Source organism: Narcine bancroftii, chromosome 3 (genome assembly GCF_036971445.1).
Source record: "Narcine bancroftii isolate sNarBan1 chromosome 3, sNarBan1.hap1, whole genome shotgun sequence".
NCBI classification, from domain to species: domain Eukaryota; kingdom Metazoa; phylum Chordata; class Chondrichthyes; order Torpediniformes; family Narcinidae; genus Narcine; species Narcine bancroftii.
The window spans coordinates 216131400-216136338 of record NC_091471.1 but is presented as its reverse complement, the minus strand read 5'-3'; the positions used below and the strand labels follow the sequence as shown (position 1 = coordinate 216136338).

Sequence of the window (4939 nt, the reverse complement as noted above, 5' to 3'; positions counted from 1 at the left end):
ATAGAGCATGTAATATTGCATGAGATTGCATTTTGCCTGCCGTAAAGGCAACGAGGCACCATTAGTGTCGCCCAGCGTCCCTCACAGTACGAGAGCGAGAGAAGCAAAAGAGGGTCCCTTCAGAGTTACTGGGTGTCCATGGTTTCACCTCCAGCGCTCCCGCACCCTCTGCAGCCGCACAGATTCCTGTGTTGATTTATCAACAACGCCAGATCCAAGCTCTGACGTGATCAGGAGGCTTTTAATACCTGAGGCCCTTCAGAGGCATGGCTACATATAGCTCATAGGAATGCTCAGGTTATCACACATTTCTAATTTCCCTTTCAGAAATAATGCACATAGAATGCAGCAAAAAAAGCAAGATTCTTCCAGTAATTGGACTTGCCTTTATTCTGCATTCACTGGTTTATTTTCTTATGGCACTTATTTAAACAACCGATAAAAGTACTGGAAAGCAAAACTTTCATCCCTTTTACATTCATCTCACATTCGGTGATCCAATCTCAGCCTCAGCCTTATCTCAGTCTCCCACGTCACTGCACCAAGCAGCATTTCTATTTTGTATACTTCACAGGCCGCTGAATTATTTGCAGAGAGCGGCCCTTTGGGAAATAGATTGTGATTGCTGGGGCTCACTTCTAATCCTCTGTCACGGACATCAGCAAGAAAAGGCCTTTGCCACCTTTCCTTGTGCTAAGCTCAGCCCAAGATCTGCCAGGATGGCCAATGGAGTCTGAGGCAGAAACCGCAAACTTTTCAACACAGGAACATGGGATGCGACAGCTCAGCTTTCTCAATTACATCTAGATACAAGTGCTCAATCACTCAGCCTTTCAGTTTGAACCTGCTGTGTTTCATCTAGCTGACTTGCTGTCACAAGCACATTGTGCCAGGATGCTTTGCCTACTGTGTAACTTAATGTAAACAAAATTGATTTTCTTTTTTTCATTAAAAAATCTACAGTAAAAACATTTTTACTGCTTGATGACATAATTCTGCCATTGTGATCTCAGTCCATTATCTTCTCTCTAATGAACCAACAATAATAGATGGGTTATAAATGCAGTTACACAATTGGGGGTTCCAATGACACAGAGACCATAATGGCAAGACTCAGAGCAGCTCAAAAATCTCATTGGAAAACCCAAGGATCATGCCTTGAACTATAATTTCAAGCATTTTCATGAATATTATTTTAATATGTGTACCTATGGTTCTAAACGGAAAACAAGGAATGCATGAATCCATTTCACATGGAGCATTAGAAGATTGAAGAGAATTTAGAATTTGGGCATCACGATTGGTGTAGCGGTTAGTGCAAAGCCTTTACAGTGCCAGCGATCGGGACTGGGGTTCAAATACTGTGCTGACCGTACGTTCTCCCCATGTCTGCGTGTGCTTTTCCCGGGGGCTCTGGTTTACTCCCACCATTCTAAACATACCGAGGGGGAGGGGCTGTAGGTTAATTGTGTGTAAATTTGGCGGCACGGACTCGTGGGCTGAAATGGCCTGTAACCACGCTGTATGTCCAAATTTAGAAATTTTAAAATTTTTAATTCCGGTCATTTTATGTCCACAACATTAGTAAATATAGCAGGGATGTTTTCTCTGTATTATATTTGAAATAAAATTGTTGATTCAGAAATGAAATTTCACCTCTTTCTGTTGAGCTAAATGGGAAAATGGGTAACATAACGAATAAAATGCTGGGGAAGACTCAATAGGCTGAATAATCTAATTCTGCTCCGATGTCTGATGGTCTTCTTGTCTAAATTCGGGGGAGCCAAAATAAATTGTGAAATTGAAACCTCCTCGGATTAAACATTACCTTGACCCCTTTGTTGAAGTGCATCAGAATCAGAATTTATTGTCATGAACAAGCCACGAAATCTGTTGTTTTACAGCAACGTATCATAGTGAAAATATTCGTATAAACCACCTTAAAAAAATAAATAAAAATAGTGCATAAAACGTCAAAGTAAGGCAGTGTCTTTGTTGCTAATTGTTTATGTTTTACAGCATGGTAACAGACCACTTTGGCCCACAGGCCTGTGCTGCCTAATTACACCCAATTAACCTATACCCATGGTACGTTTTCAACAGTGGGAGGAAACTGGGGCCCCCAGTGAAAATCCACACAGACACAGATTAGAAGGTGCTTACAAATAGCATGGGATTTGAACCCCGGTTCCAATCACTGGCTCTGTTACAGCGTTGCACTAACCACTACGCTAATGGTGCCACCCTATCTGTAATCTGCTTTCTGTTAGTTCATCAATCATTCAGGAATCTGATGGCAGTGGGGAAGAAGTTGTCCTTATGTCACTGAGTGCTCATCTTTAGGCTCCTGTATTTTTTTCCCAATGGTAGCAGAGTGAAGAGAGCATGGCCTGGGTGGTGAGAGTCCTTCAGGATAGAGGCTTCTTTCTTAAGACACCACCTCTTGTAGATGTCCTCAATGAAAGACTGGTGCATGTCACGTCTCAAGGCTAAGTTAACAACCCTTTCGAATTTTTCTTGTCCTGTGCATTCGCACCTCTGTACCAGACAGTGATGCAACCCGGGAGTATAGGTGTTGTAGAGAGTCTTTGGTGATGTACAGAATCTCCTCCAACTCCTCACAAAATATAGCCACTGGCGAGCCTTCTTTGTGACTGCATTGACATGGAGGCACCAGGATAGGTCCTTGGAGCTGTTGACACCAAGGAATTTGACATTCTTGGCCTTGTTAAGTCCAGAGCTGTTTTTTCAAAGCTGGCAGTTACTGCCCAAATTCCAAGCTGCCACCTCCATTGTGAGCCACCACACTTACAGCAATATCTCTGTGGCACCACACAAACTACCATGGAGGTGTATTGCAGTGAGGGGAAGAGAGAAATTGAATGATGAATAGTTGTGATCAGGTTCCATTAAGGCACTGGGCTTAATCACAGTAGATGCAGTGTGAAGATTGTGGGGAAACAGGATGCTGGAAAGGATATAGGGCAACCCATCTCCCACATGGGAACTGGGTCAATTCTGCCCAGTTTGGTAGGGACTTCTAATCCATTCAGGGATCAACGGAGTTAGCCTTTGGTGGCATACCTTTGTCCTGAGGATATCAGCGTGTCATCATTGTGGATCAGCATCACTGAGCATCACTTCAAAGCTATATGCTCAGTCCCTTCCATTTCCTGTACACTCATGAATGCATAGCCATGGAATGGCCCCAATGTGCTCTATAAATACAATGATGATACCCCCATTGCTGGATGGATAATGGTACTGATGTCAAAACATAGGATGTGTTTGGGTGGTGTGTAAACAACAATTTTGCTCTCAAGATCAGCAACATCAAGGAGCTTATTGCAGATTTATGAATTGGAAAACATGTCTTATGAGGCAGGGATAACAGATCTAGGGCTTTTTGCAGTGAAGAAGGATGAGAGGTGACTTGAATAGAGCCCTACAAGATTATGAGGCATTGATACAGCAGCAAACACCAGAAGACACCTGTACAAGGTGACGGGAGGAAAGTCGAGGGGAGAAGTCTCTGAGGAAAGTTTATTCTCCACAGAGAGTTGTGGGTTCTTGGAATGCATTGACCGAGTTGGTGGTGGAGGCTGGAACAATATTTGAAAGGCTCTTGGACTGGCACAGGGATACAAGAAAAATAGAAGGTTACAGGCCGTGTTCCCTCAACATTTTAGTGGTCAGTGTGCGCAAAAATATTATTTTGTGCAATTTTTTTTCCTGTGACAAAAGTATGTGCGCACTGAATGCTTGTGCAAATGTAAACTTGAAATGGTTTCAAGGGAATTTTAGCACAGCCTTTCTCCCATGGCAAATAAACTGTATTGGCATATTTTACTATAAAATACAAGTATGATTGCATTCTATAAAGTAATGCATTTAGTTAAGATTTTATTCTCTACTTTGAACTTCTTTGTACAGTTTGTTGTCCTGTAAATGAGTATTTCTTATTTTTATGTGAGGTAATGTTGAAATAAATCAATAACAATAACATCCATCAATTCATAGATGATTATTTTTAAAGTTGCTGGAAATGGTTAAATCAAAATTCCTTCAATTACAAAGCAAGTCAATAAACTATCCAGAGGCTTAATGTGAAAATCTTCACACGTAACACATATATGTTACTCAGTCACTCAGTTATTTTTTTTTCCCTCTCGTGTCTTTGCTACTTAGCCATTCTTTGTAAACTGTATCTAGACTAATAGAACTTCTATCGAATTGATAGCTTTTGATTCTTATTAGCATATCCAAATGGCATTCACCTAAATAATTTCTCATCTTGTTTTTTAGTTGATTCATTATGCTGAAACCTCACTCACAGTTCGCACTGGACGCAAGAAACGTTTCCCCAATGTTCAGCAACTTTGCAAGGCCACAAGACTGTTCATTCCGAAATACAAATGCCACCATTTGAGCTAAATTTGAAATCAATTTGGATTTAATAATTTCTTGCACAGAAAATTTGAATTAATTAAACTGTCTAACTATTACAATATTTTCATGATATTTTTGACATAAGGCTCTAACTTGTTTATCGTCAAATGTGAAGTCACAATCTGCAATTGTGGAGAAATCAAAAGCTGACCTTCCCTATACCTCATCTACATTTTTTTAGATAACTGACCTTTTGTGTGCACATTAATTTCCTTTGTGCGCTGGTTGCAAAATGTGTGTGCATGCGCACAGCTTAGAGGGAACAGTGGTTATGGGTGTGAGGTGGGGCAGGTTTAGTTTGTTGAGTGGGTTATTTAATCAGTCAGGATCAGGGGCAGAAGGGCCTGTACTGTGCTGCAATGCTCTATGTTCTAAGTGAGACTGAGGGATAAATGGATCGGTCCACATTGATGAAAAGATGATGGAGAGAGTGAGCACTTTTAGGTTCCTGCAGTCCACATGCCAGAGGGCCTCTCGTGGGCCCAGCACA

The 4939-nt window shown here is 41.3% G+C and overlaps 1 long non-coding RNA gene across 1 annotated transcript; it reads left to right on the top strand.

Moving 5' to 3' along the window:
• Nucleotides 1-1079: 1079 nt before the first annotated feature.
• Nucleotides 1080-4508, top strand: LOC138756378 (uncharacterized). Its single transcript, XR_011353033.1, has 2 exons — nucleotides 1080-1311; nucleotides 4306-4508. It is a non-coding gene; the product is annotated as an uncharacterized lncRNA (long non-coding RNA).
• Nucleotides 4509-4939: the final 431 nt, after the last annotated feature.